Source organism: Scyliorhinus canicula, chromosome 10 (genome assembly GCF_902713615.1).
Source record: "Scyliorhinus canicula chromosome 10, sScyCan1.1, whole genome shotgun sequence".
Taxonomy (NCBI): domain Eukaryota; kingdom Metazoa; phylum Chordata; class Chondrichthyes; order Carcharhiniformes; family Scyliorhinidae; genus Scyliorhinus; species Scyliorhinus canicula.
The window spans coordinates 4,364,831-4,381,533 of NC_052155.1; positions in this window are offsets into that span (position 1 = coordinate 4,364,831).

Genomic DNA, 16,703 nt, shown 5'->3' on the forward strand with positions numbered 1-16,703 from the left:
CGCCCCTCCCCTCCCGCCAACAAGCACCAATCCCAATTATCATCTTTATTAGTGTCACATTTACACTGCAAGGAAGGCACTGGATTGGATCTGTATTTTTCTGCCAGCAGCTTAAACAGATCATTAAGTGCATGGGAAGAAAAGGAAATACATAATAGGGCAACACAAGATATACAATGCAACTACATAAGCATTGGCATCGGATGAAGCATACAGGGTGTAGTGTTCATGAGGTCAGTCAATAAGAGGGTCATTTAGGAATCTGGTGACAGTGGGGAAGAAACAGTATTTGAATCTGTTTGTGTGTGTTCTCAGACTCCTGTATCTCCTGCCCGATGGAAGAAGTTGGAAGAGTGAGTAAGCCGGGTGGGAGGGATCTTTGATTATGCTGCCCACTTTCCCCTGGCAGCGGGAGGTGTAGATGGAGTCAATGAATGGGAGGCAGGTTCGTGTGATGCACTGGTGGCACAGTGGCTAGCACTGCTGCTCCAGGGCCACAGGTTCGATTCTCGGCTTGGGTCACTGTCTGCGGAGTCTGCACGTTCTCCCCCGTGTCTGCGTGGGTTTCCTCCGGGTGCTCCGGTTTCCTCCCACAGGTCCTGAAAGACGTGCTGTTAGGTGAATTGGACATTGTGAATTCTTCCTCTGTGTACCCGAACAGGCGCCGGAGTGTGGCAACTAGGGGCTTTTCATAGTAACTTCATTGCAGTGTTAATATAAGCCTACTTGTGACACTAATAAAGATTATTATAACCCCATTTTCCAGCGCTCCGCCCCCTGCCCCGCATGCTTATGGCATGTCAGGTGCTCATCTAAACACACGTTCATTGTTGTGAGGGTTCCCGCCTCTTCTGCCCTTTCAGGCAGTGAGTTCCCAATTCCCCACCACCCGCTGGGTGAAACACCTTTTCCTCAACCCCCCCCCCCCCAAAATCTCCAGTCTCCTACCTTATATTAGTTTCTTCCTATCCACCCTATCTATTTCCCTCGTAATCTTATGGACCTCAATCAGCACCCCCCACCACCCAACCTTCTCTATTAACATAGAATTTACAGTGCAGAAGGAGGCCATTTGGCCCATCAAGCCTGCACTTTCCCTTGGAAAGAGCACCCCATTTAAGCCCAGAACTCCGCCCCATACCCGCAACCCAGCAACCCCACCCAACCCCTTTGGACACTAAGGGCAATTTAGCATGGCGATTCCACCTAACCTGCACATCTTTGGACTGTGGGAGGAAACCGGAGCACCCGGAGGAAACCCACACACACACGGGGAATAGGTGCAAACTCCACACAGACAGTGACCCAAGACGGGAATCGAACCTGGGACCCTGGAGCTGTGAAGCAACAATGCTAACCACTGTGCTACCGTGCTGCCCACTTAACCCCAGCCTAACCGGGATATTGCCTGGGATGGAACATTTTAGCTATGAAGAGAGGCTGGATAAGCTCGGGCTGTTTTCCTTGGAGCAGAGAAGGCTGAGGGGGGACCTGATTGACGTATATAAGATTATGAGGGGCATGGACAGGATGGATGGAAGGCAGCTGTTCCCCTAAGTTGAAGGGTCAATGATAAGGGGGCATCATTTTAAGTTGAGAGGCAGGAGGTTTGAGAGGGGATTTGAGGAAAAATGTTTTCACCCAGAGGGTAGTGGGAATCTCGAATGCACTGCTGGGAGGAAACCTCGCAACCTTTAAAAAGTACTTGGATTAGCACTTGAAATGCCACAACATTCAAGGCTATGGGTCAAGTGCTGGGAAGTGGGATGAGTTTAGATTAGAATTGTTTTTTTGTTTGTCAGTGCATGCTTGAGGCCGAAGGGCCTCTTCTGCACTGTGTGATTCTAAGCCTCTCTTCATAGCTGAAATGCTCCAGCCCAGGTAACATCCTGATGAATCTCCATAACACCCTCTCTGGTGTAGTCACTGCCTTTCTTCCTTTCTACAGTGTGGCAACCTGTGGTAAACCACGTTATTGCATGAAATGTATTGTACTGTATTGCGTATGCTTGGGCTTGTCCAGGCTGGCTCCGTCTGTGGCTCCTTCCCTCGGGCTCCTTTATAAAAGTGGCAAGTCTCAGCCTCCGGACCCAGTTTGGGTCCAGAGGCAGGAGGTTTGCTGTTTAGTGTATTAAAGCCTCAGTCAAGTTCATCACTCGTCGTGTGTTATTGATGGTGTATCAATTTAATACACTAAACTCCTCAAAATGAACTCAGTCCAAAGATGTGCGGGTTAAGTGGATTGGCCATGCTAAATTGCCCGTAGTGTCTTAAAAAAGTAAGGTTAGGGGGGGGGGGGGGGGGTTGTTGGGTTACGGGTATAGGGTGGATACGTGGGTTTGAGTAGGGTGATCATTGCTCGGCACAGCATCGAGGGCTGAAGAGCCTGTTCTGTGCTGTACTGTTCTATGTTCATCACTCATGCCTGATCGCTTGGAACTGGACCCAGAAACAGCCGACGCTACAGAGACTTTTGAGCACTGGCTGAGCTGGTTCGAGGCGAACCTCGCATCCTTCGACGAAGACCTCACAGACTTCCAGAAGAAGCAGGTCCTCCACGCACGGGTGGGCCCAAAGGTCTTTCCCCTCATCAGGGATGCCCCCTCGTATGTGGAAGCAGTAACGCTGCTAAAAGGACAATACGTGAAATCTGTTAACCAGGTATATGCTAGGCACCTCCTTGCCATGAGACGGCATCGCCCTGGGGAATCACTGGAAGAAATCCTGCGTGCCCTGCGCATTTTCTGCCGGAACTGTGATTGCCGGGCGATATCGACTACCCAGCACACGGAGCTACTGATCAGGGACACTTATGTCGCGGGCATGAACTCCAACTATATCTGCAGCGTCTACTAGAAGGGGGGACACTCTGCTCCCAGAGACAATACAACTCTCCAACTCGTTGGAGGTGGCCTCCCAGAACATGGGGGCCTACACCTCCGACCGCGCGGTATCTCATGGGCCTCATGGACGCAGCCATCAACTGACCCGGGTGCGACAAATGCCTGCGCCGCGCAGCGGCCCGCCAACCCCGGAGGTCCGAGGTGCTACTTCTGCGGCCAGAGTAATCACCCCCCACCGACAACGCTGCCCGGCATAGAATGCAACTTGTAACGGCTGCGGGAAGAAGGGCCACTTCACAAAAGCCTGCCAGGCCCGATCCCCCCTAAATCTTCTAGGCCCAGCAGCGCTGCCTCCTGCCTGTCGGGGCCGCCCCCAGATGCCGCGCCACTCGCCATGTGCGACCCGTGGGCACCGCCATCTTTAATTTCGGCCGACACATTTGACCCATGGTGGCCGCCATCTTGGTAGCCATCGCTACCGACTCCCACCATGTGCGACCAATGGGGACCGCCATCTTGGACGCCATCGCGGATGCCACCCACCACACGCGACTCATGGGGGCCGCCATCTTGGGACCACTCCGCAGCCTCCCGGGAGCCCAGCTCACCCGACCGTACGCTGGCCACCGCTATCTCCGACACTCGCCTCCGTCACACTCGACCAGTCCCGGCTGCACCACCTCGCGAAGTCCACGATGACCGTCCGCATCAACGGGCCCGAGACGGCCTGCCTTTTCGACTCCGGTAGCACAGACAGCTTCATACATGCAGATACGGTAAGGTGCTGCTCCCTCCCCAGACTACCCGCGACCGAGAAAATCTCCCTGGCTTCCGGATCCCACGTAGCAGAAATCTGGGGGTACTGTGTCGCGACCCTTACTGTGCAAGACGTAGAGTACACCAACTTTAGGCTCTACGTCATCCCCCATCTCTGCACGGCCCTATTACTGGGGCTCGACGTCCAGTGCCATCTCCAGAGCCTTACCCTAAAGTTCAATGGACCCCTGCCCCCCTCCTCACCGTCTGTAGCCTCGTGACCCTTAAGGTCGCCCCACCCTCCCTCTTCGCAAACCTCATCCCGGACTGTAAGCCCGTTGTTACCAGAAGCAGACGGTACAGTGCCCAGGACAGGGCCTTGATCAGGTTGGAGGTCCAGCGACTCCTGAGAGAGGGCATCATTGAGGCTTGTAACAGCTCCTGGAGAGCCCAAGTGGTGGTCGTCAAGACTGGGGAGAAGCACCGGATGGTCTTCGATTATAGCCAGACTATCAATTGGTACACGCAGCTCGATGCGTACACTCCCCACCCCACCCCCGCGCATCTGACATGGTCAATCAGATTGCACAGTATCGAGTCTTCTCTACAGTCGACTTGAAGTCTGCGTACCTCAAGCTCCCTCTCCGCCCGGAGGACCGCCAATACACTGCCTTCGAGGCAGATGGCCGTCTCTATCACTTCCTCAGGGTTCCCTTTGGCGTCACCAACGGGGTCTCGGTCTTCCAAAGGGAAATGGACCGAATGGTTGACCAGTACGAGCTGCGGGCCACGTTCCCGTACCTAGACAACGTCACCACCTGCGGCCGTGACCAGCAGGACCATGACGAGACCGTCCGGCGCTTGCTCCACACCGCTAAACTCCTGAACCTAACTTATAATAGAGAGAAATGCATCTTCCGCACAACCCGCCTGGCCATCCTCAGCTACGCCGTGGAACACGGAGTCCTAGGGCCCGACCCCGACTGCATGCGCCCCCTTCTGGAACTCCCCTTCCCCCACTGCCCCAAGGCCTGGGGTTCTTCTCTTACTAAGCCCAGTGAGTCCCCAATATGCGGACAAGGCCCGTCCACTGATTAAATCCACCATTTTTCCCCTGACGGCTTAGGCCCGACTGGCCTTCAATCGCATCAAAGCAGAAATTGCCAAAGCCGCGATGCACGATGAGTCCATCCCATTCCAAGTGGAGAGCGATGCGTCGGAATTTGCTCTGGCCGCTACACTCAACCAGGCGGGCAGGCCCGTGGCTTTCTTCCTCCATGCCTCCGAAACACTCCTCCACCGAAAAGGAAGCCCAAGCCATTGTAGAAGCTGTGAGATATTGGAGGCATTATCTGGCCGGCAGGCGATTCACTCTCCTCACTGACCAACAGTCGGTTGCCTTCATGTTCAATAACACACAGCGGGGCAAGATCAAGAATGACAAAATCCTGAGGTGAAGGATCGAGCTCTCCAACTACAGCTATGATCTCTTGTATCGACCTGGGAAGCTCAATGAGCCCCCAGATGCCCTCTCCTGCGGTACATGTGCCAGCGCACAAGTAGACCGATTCCGGGCCCTCCACAATGACCTATGTCACCCGGGGATCGCCCGGTTTTTCCACTTCATCAATGCTCGCAACCTGCCCAACTCCATCGAGGAGGTCAGGTCGGTGACCAGGGACAGCCAGGTCTGTGCGGAGTGCAAACCGCACTTCTATCGGCCAGACAGAGCACATCTGGTAAAGGCCTCCCGCCCCTTTGAGCGCCTCAGCATGGACTTCAAAGGGCCTCTCTCCTCCACTGACCGTAACGTGTACTTCCTCAACATCGTTGACGAGTACTCCAGATTCCCCTTCGCCATCCCCTGCTCTGACATGACCTCTGCCTCCATTATCAAGGCCCTGCACAGTCTTTTCACCCTGTTCGGGTTCCCCGCGTACATCCACAGTGATCGGGGCTCCTCCTTTATGAGCGACGTGTTACGTCAAGTTCCTGCTCAGCAAAGGCATCACCTCCAGTAGGACTACCAGCTATAACCCCTGGAGAAACGGACAGGTGGACCGGAAGAACGCGGCGGTCTGGAAGGCCGTCCTCCTGGCCCTACGGTCTAAAAATCTCCCAGTCTCCCGCTGGCAGGAGGTCCTCCCCGATGCGCTTCACTCCATCCATTCGCTCCTATGTACAGCCACTAACGCGACTCCTCATAATCGTATGTTTGCCTTCCCCAGGAAGTGCACCTCCGGGATCTCGCTTCCGTCCTGGCTGACAGTCCCGGGGCCCGCCCTTCTCCGCAAGCATTCGAGGAGCCATAAAACCGACCCCCTCGTCGAGAAGGTCCTGCTGCTCCATGCAAACCCCCAATATGCATACGTGGCACTCCAGGACGGGCAGCAGGACACGGTTTCCCTTCGGGATTTGGCTCCTGCAGGCTCCCCGTTGACCATCACCACCACCCCCCACCCTCACGAACTGACACCCGCACGCCAACCGGCGACAAGCACCACCACCTCCGCCCATACATCGGCCCCCCTTCGCCGACTCAACAGCTGGGTGAAGAAGGTGAAGACAACACGCTCACGGACGTGCAGGTCTTGACGCCGGCGCCCACACCACAGCCGGGACTGAGGCAATCACGGCGGAAGGTCAAGGCCCCCGACATACTTGACCTTTAAAACCACTTCACCCCCCCCCCCCGGACTCTTTTTTTAAACAGGGGGTGAATGTGGTAAACCACGTTATTGCATGATATGTATTGTACTGTATTGTGCATTCCTGGGCTTGTCCAGGCTGGCTCCGCCTGTGGCTCCTCCCCTCAGTCTCCTGTATAAAAGTGGCAAGTCTCCGCCTCCGCACCCAGTTCGGTCCAGAGGCTGGAGGTTGCTGTTTAGTGTAGAGATAGATAGAGAAATACAGCACAGAACAGGCCCTTCGGCCCACGATGTTGTGCCGAACTTTTGTCCTAGGTTAATCATAGAATTTTGGACACTAAGGGCAATTTATCATGACCAGTCCACCCAACCTGCACATCTTTGGACTGTGGGAGGAAACCCACAGCATGATATGTATTGTATGTATGTGTATGTATATGCATATAAAGCCTCAGTCACGTTCATCACTCGTCGTGCGTTATTCATGGTGTATCACAACCAGAAAAGCACACATTACTCGGGCCATGCCCTAACTTGCCTTTTGTACAGCGAGGGGACATTGTATTGCCCTATTAAAACCACTTCCCTGCTCTGGGGGAGAATTGCATCGACTCCAAACGTTAACTCCGTTTCTCTACAGTGACCACAACTAAGTAAGTCTTAAGGTAGTTATGGAAAAGGACAGAAAATATAGATTCTGAATTGGGGGAAGGCCTATTTTAATCAGACAGGATCTGGCCAAAGTGAATTGGAAGCAGCTCCTTGTATAAAGATCCATATCAGAGCAGTGGGAGTGGTTGAAAAAGGAAATAGAGTACAAAGACAATATGTTTCGATCGCCTGGGTGAGCCCCCCCCCCCCCCCCCCCCCAAGGCAGTTACGCCTGGTCCCCATTTGTGGAGACCAGTATTAAATAGCGACCGGCTGGGGTCTGTCTCAGCAAGGCCGGTAGATGCCAGGTGGTCATTTGATCCGGCGAATGCAGAGTTAAGAGGGTTTTTAAATCATTGTGGATGGGATCCAGATCGCGATGCCTCGCGAGATCTGATTAGATCTTGCAAGGCGTAATGGTTGTCGAAAATCCTGGGGGAGGCCTCTCCCGAATCTACCTGTCACATCCTGTCCCGATTCCGGTGGGATGCATCCGGTATATCATGCCCATAGAAAACCTAGTATGGTAAAAGTGTTTTTCAAAAATGTATTTTTATGGGATGTGGGCTTCTCTGGCTAGGCCAGCATTTGTTGCCCATCCCTAATTGCCTTTGAGAAGATGCCTTCTTCAACTGCTGCAGTCCATGTGGTTCAGGTACACCCACTGTGCTACTGTGTTAAGGAGGGAGTTCCAGGATTTTGACTCAGCGACAGTGAATGAATGGCGAAATATTTCAAAGATAGGCTGGCAAGTGACTTGGAGTGGAACCTCATCGTGGCACGGTAGCACAGTGGTTAGCACTGTTGCTTCATAGTGTCAGAGACCTGGGTTCGATTCTCGGCTTGGATCACTATCTGTGTGGAGTCTGCACGTTCTCCCCGTGTCTACGTGGGTTTGCTCCGGGTACTCCGGTTTCCTCCCACAAGTCCCGAAAGGCATGCTTGTTAGGTAACTAGGATATTTGGAATTCTCCCTCAATATACCCGAACAGGTGCCATAGTGTGATGACTAGGGGATTTTCTCTGTAACTTCATTACAGTGTTAACCAGGACAGCACGGTTAGCACTGCTGCCTACGGCGCTGAGGACCTGGGTTCAATCCCAGCCCCTTCACTGTCTGTGTGGAGTTTGCACATTCTCCCCATGTCTGTGTGGGTTTCACTGGCCACACTAAATTACCCCTTAATTGGAAAAAAATAATTGGGTACTCTAAATTTATAAAAAAAAAAGTTAATGTGAGCCTACTTGTGATGCTAATAAAGATTATCATTATTATAATGGTGGTGTTCCCATGTGTCTGCTGCCCTTGTCCTTCTGGATGTTAGTGGTCATGGGTTTGGAAAATGCTGCCTAAATAGTCTTGGTGAGTTCCCGCTGTGCATCTTCTAGATGGTACACACGGCTGCTACTGTGCATCAGAGGGAGTGAATGTTTGTGGAAGGGGTGCCAATCAAGCAGGCTGCTTTGTCCTGGATGGTGTTGCACTTCTAGAGTGTGGTTGGAGCTGCACTCATCCAGGCAAGTGGAGAGTATCCCCTCACATTCCTGACTTGTGCCTTGTAGATGGTGGAAAGGCTTTGGGGACGCAGGAGGTGAGTTACTCACTGCAGGATTCCTAGCCTCTGACCTGCTTTTGTAGCCAAAGTATTAATATGGCTGGTTCAGTTCCGTTTCTGATCAATGGTAACCTGCAGGATGTTGATAGTGCGGGATTCGGGGATGGTAATGCCATTGAATGTCAAGGGGCGATGGTTACGTTCTCTCTTGTTGGAGATGGTCATTTCCTGGCACTTGTGTGGCCTGAATGTTACTTGCCACTGGTCAGCCCAAGTCTGGATATTGTCCAGGTCTTGCTGCATTTGGACATGAACTTCTTCAGTGCTGAGGAGTTGTGAATGGTGCTGAACGTTGTGCAGTCATCTGCAAATATCCCCACATGTGACCTTTATGTTGGAAGGAAGGTCATTGATGAAGCAGCTGAAGACTGTTGGGCCTAGGACACTATCCTGAGGAACTACCCTGCAGTGTTGCCCTGGAACTGAGATGACTGACCTACAACCACCACAACCATCTTCCTTTGTGCTAGGTATGACTCCAACCAATGGAGAGTTTTCCCCCTGACTCCCACTGACTCCAATTTTGCTAGGGCTCCTTGATGCCATACTCTCACCTCACCTTTGGAACTCAGCTCTTTTGAACATGTTTGAACCAAGGCTGTAATGAGGCCAGGAGCTGAGTGACCCTGGCGGAACCCAAACTGAACATCAGCGAGCATGTTATTGCTAAGTGAGTGCTGCTTGAGAGTACTGTTGATGATCCCCTCCATCACTTTATTGATGATTGAGAGTGGACTGATAGGGCAGTTTTCTCTACACCCTACCTATGACTGTAACATTACATTCTGTAGTCTCTCCTTCCTTCCCTATGTACGGTATGTGTTGTCTGCATAGCGTGCAAGAAACAATACTTTTCACTGTGTACTAATATATGTGACTTCTAAATCAAATCAAATCTATAAGTTGCCAGGTTGGATTTGTCCTGCTTTTTGTGTACAGGACATACCTGGGCAATTTTCCACATTTCCGGGTAGATGCCAGTGTTGTAGCTTTACTGGAATAGCTTAGAAATAAGGAACAAGGTGAAGGATGCCTGTCTACTAAAAATGGAGAGGTCGAGGCAGAGGTGAAGGAAGAAAAGTAGCACGTTACTATGTAACAGGATGGATATGTAAGATCAGACTGCTGGAGATTAAATGGAAGACCAATTGCAGTGATAGGCACTCAGAAGAGTTATGTAAGTAAGAATGATATGGGCTTGGAGACCCAAGTGCAAGGAAGATCAATAGCCCCAGTGCTCGGGAGGGGGGGAGTTCTCAGAGGGAGGGTTGGGCCCGGTCGCGGTGTGGGCCGCCACCGGTAAGGGGGTCGCCCCTGACCTGGGTTGCAGGGGGCTCAGCGCATGCGGATCTGACATGCCATGATCCTGTATACCCACATCCCAGACAGCGACTTCAGCTTCTGCCTATCCATCCCACTGAACAGCCCAGGACAAAGCCCTGTCTGTGGTAATATGGTGCAGGTTCCTTTAGCCCCACCAACCGTGGTGACCTGTGGCCGCACAGCTGAAGGCAGTAGGGAATTGGCAATGTTGCAACACAGCTTCCAAGTGGATACCCATGGGTAGACATGCCACGAAGTGGGCGGGTGTTACTGCCTGGCACCCCAATCAGACTTTGCGGCACGGACACATTACCTGAACACTGGAGGCTGCACAACCGCACGGGCAGCAGCCAACAACCATTCAACCCAGAGTTGGGCTGCAGCACTGGGGACATCTCTGCTACCAGAGGGTGGGTGTGAGTATCGTTTGGGGGGGGGGGGGGGGGGGGGAGTACCTAGGCCTGGTCCTAGTTCCATTCCCAGCAGGGGTCTGGGGCTCGGTGCCCTGGGGCTCCTGCTGTGGCCAGCGGTGCGTGTGCAGACAGTGTCTCACAGCACAAACGGGTTGTTGGATAGCACCTTGCAAAATGGCAGGGAATGTAAGAGTGGGGGAGGCTTGGGGGATTAGAGTAACGGGGTGGCAATCATAACTGATTGTTGGCCTCACACCCTCTCCAATTCCTTACAAATTTCATAGTTTGGATGAAATTGTCAACCCCGCAGCAACTGGCCTCGCATTGGCATTGACAGTCCAGTTGGCCTGATGTTGACGACGGTGGCAGCAACATCGTTGGCAGAGGCTTGAGGCGGTAGCCCATGTGCAGAGGCCCACCCCACACCCTGAGGACCCGGCTACCCATCAGACCAGAAGGGACCGGGGGGTGGAGCTTGGGGGGGGTTCAGCGACAGCCCAAGGTGTACAGGCATCGCTGGTCGTTTGAAGAGATGAGGCACAGCATATGCTGCAGGAGGCTTCGCCTCAACAAGGGTATGGTGCGACACCTGTGCCATGTCTTTGTGGGCTTGGCACCAGGTGAGGAGGAGTAAACCCACTGCCGGAAGCCATCAAAGTCACCACAGCCCTGAACTTTTATATATCGGATTCATTTCAAGGCTCGAGCAGGGACTTGTGTACAACATCCCAACCAACAACACACAAGTGTATCCCTGTTTGCCCAGACAGCTGACTATATAAACTTTGACCTGGACCAAGCTCACCAAGATGTCCAGACTGCTATCGGCGGGATGCCCCAGATTCAGGGGATAATAGATGGCAGGCATTTTGTCTTGCACCGAGAGCTCCCTTCATTAACAGGAAAGGGTTCCACTCCTTCAAAGTCCAACTTGTGTGTGACCACCACTTGAAGATCATGCAAGTGTGTGCACAGTTCCCCAGGAGTGTGTACGATAGCTACATCCTGGGACAGTCAGATCTCCAGCGTCTTCAAGGGACACCCCAGGATGATTTCCCGCTGGGTCACTGTCTGTGCGGAGTCTGCACGTTCTCCCCGTGTCTGCGTGGGTTTCCTCTGGGTGCTCCGGATTCCTCCCACAGTCCAAAGACGTGCAGGTTAGGTGGATTGGCCATGATAAATTGCCCTTAGTGACTGGGTTACGGGGATAGGGTGGAAGTGAGCTTAAGTGGGTCGGTGCGGACTCGATGGGCCGAATTACCTCCTTCTGCACTGTATGTTCAATGATGACTGGATGGCTCTTGGATATTAAGGGGTACCTGCTTGGAACCTGGTTAATGATGCCAGTACAGAGGTCGGTGACTGATGTAGATGAGACTGATATAATGAGACCCATGTGACCACCCGGGCTGTCATTGAGCGGTGCATTGGCCTGCTTACAATGCTGTTCCGATGCTCGAACTCTCTGGTGGTGCATTGCAGTACACCCCCTGGAGGGTTGCTAACTTTGTGATGGCCTGCTGTGCCTTCAGATTCAAAAACAGCTCCTACCCCGCTGTGACCAGCCTCTTAAATGGCCCTCTTATGGACTGACCTGATTAATACTACACTCCTGTATGCTTCACCCAATGCCGGTGTCTATGTATTTACATTGCGCACCTTGTATTTTGTATTTTCTTTTCTTTTCATCTACTAAATGATCTGTTTGAGCTGCTCACAGAAAAATACCTTTCACTGTACATGTGACAGTAAAGAAATTGTTTTTGTAAATCCACCACTCTGTCTTAGAATTCCCCCTATACCAAAAAAGGGCCAATATTCTAAAATGGTGAACAGGGATTCTCACTCCCTGACTCTGATACAGGCTTCTGTGGGTGCTATTCAGGTCAAACTCTCCTTTCAAGTTATCCCCCGGTATAACCCATACCTTCACCGAAGAATTTTACCTACTTACCCCTTAATAGCATTGATGTCCTGGGTCCTGCGTTATTAAGGAAGTGAAGTAAGCTAATAACCACTTTTCCAGGTTAAATTATTTTATTATTATCATACTTTTTTTTTATAAGTTGTAATCACTTTCTTTACAGAAAGGTAAACAGATTAGTGATTTTGGATGTTGTCTGGTTGGTTGGGGACCTTCAGACCCACCTTAACATTTTACCTTTAAATCCTAGCCTTCTTTAAATCTATTACCGTTTACACTCAGCTGCTTGCTTTGCCTTTCCCATGACCGAGTTCTCTCTCTCTCTCTCTCTCCTCCTCTTCTCTCCTGATGCTGGTTCTCTGTTTTCTGTCCTCCTTCCTCTGAGCTCCGTTCTGACCTCTCCAGCTGCTGCTCCCTCGCGTTCTGCTTTTCTCCCGATGTCTGCTGCCTCGCACGTGGGGGGAGGAGCGAGGGAAGCCCGCGCTTAGTGATTTTTGGCGGGAGATCGGGACCTCCGATAGGGAAAGGACTACGGGGCTTAAAGGGGCAGTCCATTACAATATTTCAACAACACAAAGAAATGTATGCAAACTCTGTTTTTTCTTTTTCCCTTTCTCCTGCTGCAGGTTGTTAATAACAATTCTGACAGACTGAAATTGACTGCATTTTTGACAGAAGAGCTGGCCACAGTTTCTGCTCTTTTCAGCTGCCACCAACCTCTTGTGGGATCTTTCCCTGCACTCTCCCAGACCAGATATTGGCAGACCTCTATGTTTCAAATGACACCTTCTGTATTTTCCAGAACAAAATCCAATACTCTACAACCTGGCACAGCAGCAGGGTGACATGCTGGAGGTGCAGGAGGAGGAACATGTGGCTGCGGAGGAGGAGGACGAGGCACATCTGAACCAGGAAGGGCTGGAGCATGAGCCAGAAGTGGGCCCACTGGAGGATGGAGCACGGCGACGAGGGTCCGGCATGCCCGGAGGGCCAGGGAAACCCTCATCCTCGCCTGCTTCACATAGGATGTGACTTCGTCCAACATCTCACCCCCCCCCCCCCCCCATCCTACCCACTTGTACCCCCCCCCCCCCCCCCCCCCCCCCCACTTGTCCCACTCGATCCGCCTCTTCTTCCCCCATCCCTCCCCCACCTATTTCACCCTGTCCCACCCTCCATCATTCCAGGGTGATGGGCCTGTTTTGGCAGTGTCAATAGGTTAGTATTTAAGGCAGGAGGGTGTGATAACCCATTGCGAGCTGAGCTCTTGTGTTCCTCAATCTATGCCATATGGCAACTTCTGCTTGTCTGCTGACAACGTTTTCACACCTATCACCTGCATGTGGTATGCCTTGAGTGGGGGGGACAGATCCAGGACCACTGTGCCCGGGAGGGTTGAGGCCAGGGAGGGTGAGCGGGGGAAGGGGTGCAGGCTGACTCGCAAAGTGGAATAACGTGGCAGACGCTTCACATGTCTCAAGTGTAAATTGTTTTTAAAAAAATATTTATTATTCTCCTTTTTCACATTTTCTCCCAAATTTAAACCCAACAATAAACAATAATCAGTAACGAATGTAATGTCAATCCCCTTATCAATAATAACGATCCTATCCTCCCACCAAACCCCAGACATTGGCCCACATGTTAACATAAACAAATGACAAAAAGGAATAAGGAATCACCCATAGTCACCATTAACACATACAGTCCCCCTCAGCCCCAACCCTCCCAGCCCCCAACCTTCCTAATGGTCAACGTGATCAAATTCTCGAAAGTGCAGAATGAATAACGCCCATAAATTGTAGAACCCCTCCATCCTTCCCCTCAGTTCAAATTTGACCTTTTCAAGGGTCAAGAATTCCAGCAGATCCCCGCGCCACACCAGGGCACAGGGTGGAGAGGTTGATCTCCACCCTAACAGGATCCACCTTCAGGCAGTCAACGAGGCGAAGGCTACAACATCTGCCTCTGCACCCGTTTCCAACTTCAGCTGGTCCGACACCCCAAATATGGCCTCCCGGGGGCCTGGGTCCAGTTCCACCACTTTAGAAATTACCTTAAACACCTCCTTCCAGTAATCCTCCAGCTTTGGACAGGACCAAAACTTCTAGCCCTCAAAGAGCCGGCTCATCTTCGCCCTTGTGAGATGCGCTCTATACACCACCTTCAGCTGTATCAGCCCCAACCTTGCACACGAGGTGGAAGCGTTCACCCTCCGGAGCACCTCACACCAGAACACCTCCTCCACACTCTCTCCCAACTCTTCCTCCCACTTTGCCTTGATCCCTTCTAGCGGCGCCTTCTCCTCCTCCAAAATAGCCCCGTAAACCGCCGATACGCTCTCCTTCTCCAGTCCCCCTGTCGTCAGCACCTCCTCCAGCAATGTGGAAGCCGGCTCTACTGGGAGCTCTGTATCTCCTTTCTGGCAAAGTCTCAAATCTGCATGTATCTAATTATTTCCCTCTGCTTCAGCCCATACTTCTCTCCCAGCTCCTTCAAACCCGCAAAACGAACCCTAAAAAATAAATCTTTTAGTGTCCCAATTCCTTTCTCCTCCCATCTCCAAAAATTTCCATCCCACTTCCCTGGCTCAAATCTATGGTTCCCCCGAATCGGCATTTCCCTTGACCCTGTCCCCAACCCGAAGTGCTGTCGAAACTGCCTCCAAAGTTTCAATGAAGCTATTACTGCCGGACTCCCCGAGTATCTCCCAGGGACCGTCGGGATCGGCGCTTTCACTGGCGCCTTCAATCCCGATCCCCTAACCAAAGTCTCCTCCATTCTGACCCATTGGGAGTCAACCCCTCTGACCCAGTTCCATACCTTCTCCACATTCGCCGCCCAGTAATAATACATCAGGAAGTGTAAATTGTTTTAATGATGTACAATCATGACCCGAACTGTCCCGAGCTACCAATGGTGCTCCCCCCCACCCGACCAGTAATTTCTCAATGATCCTCTTTTTAGCCTCCGTACTCTGCCACTACGTCTAGGTTTGTAACCAAGATGCACATCAGAGGGGGAGGCAGCCACCTGCTTACCGTGACCTGTGGCCTTTGATGCCCCTGGTGGGCATTCTCTGGAGGGTCTGGGGCTGCCTTGGTGGTGACACATGCCTCGCCGTGCCACCCTGTTGCGCCCGCTGACCCCAAGATGCGCCGTTGTCAGGAGGGAAGACTCTGGTCAGCTGTTGACCACCGTCATCTCTCCATAGTGCTGCTCTGGGTCATCCTCCAGCGCTCCCTCCTCCCGGTCGGTGCCCTTTGGGCCCTCGGTGTCACCTTGAGACGGAGAGGCAGCTGGATTGAGCTCCAGACGCCTCTTGATCACCTAACTCTGGCGGCTCCCCATTGTCTGCACCACAATGTGGATGCCCTTAACGATGCCCCTCTATGACTGGGTCACGATTTGCAGAGCCTCGCCGAAGTCCTGCGTCTGGGACATGCCCTACAGCGTCGGGGCAATGCCCATCTGAGACTGAGATATGCTCCGCAAGGTCCACCTGCGCCAGGGGGATGTCCCCCAGCAAATGGGACATGCTGTCGAGGTACTCAGCATGGCCATCACTGAACAACGCCTTGGACAACACCACTCATGGTGCTGACATGTTCCAGGCTCTCCACTGCGGTTGCCACCCCAGCAGTTTTGGCCTCGGTTCCACGTATTGCCAGTGCCATCTCAAAGAACAATACAGCACAGGAACAGGTCCTTCGGCCCTCCAAGCGTATACCAGTCATGATACCAACCTTTGCCAAAACCCTCAGCACTTCCTTGTGCCGTACCCCTCTATACACATACTATCCATGTGTTTGTCAAGATCCCTTTTTAACGCCGTTAATGTATCTGGTTCCACAAGTTCCCCAGTAAACGCGTTCCAGGCACTCACCACCCTCTGCGTAAAAAAACCTGCCTCATACATCTCCTCTAAACTTTGCCCCATGGACCTTAAACCTATGCCCCCTGGTGACTGGCCCCTCCATCCTGGGAAAGAGTGTCTGCCCATCCACTCTATCCATGCCCCTCATAACCTTGTCGACCTCTATCAGCTGACCCCTAAACCTCCACCTTTCTAATGAAAACAGTCTGAGTCTATTCAGCCTCTCCACATAGCTAACACCCTCCAGACCAGGCAACATCCTGGTAAACCCCCTCTGCACCCTCTCTAAATTCTCCACATCCTTCTGGTAGTGTGGCGACGAGAATTGTGCGCAATATTCCAAGTGCGGCCTTACCAAGGTTCTATACAACTGTGGCAAGACTTGCCAGTTTTTATACTCGATGCCCTGTCCAATGAAGGCAAGCATTCCGTATGCTTTCTTAACTACCTTGTCCACTTGTGTTGCCATCTTCAAAGATCTGTGGACCTGCATGCCCAGACCTCTCTGACTTTCTATATTCCTAAGAGTTTTGCCATTTACGGTATATTTCCCCTCTATGTTAGACCTATCAAAATGCATTACCTCACATTTGTCCGGATTAAACTCCATTTGCCATTTCCCTGCCCAAGTCTCCAACCTATCTATGTCCTG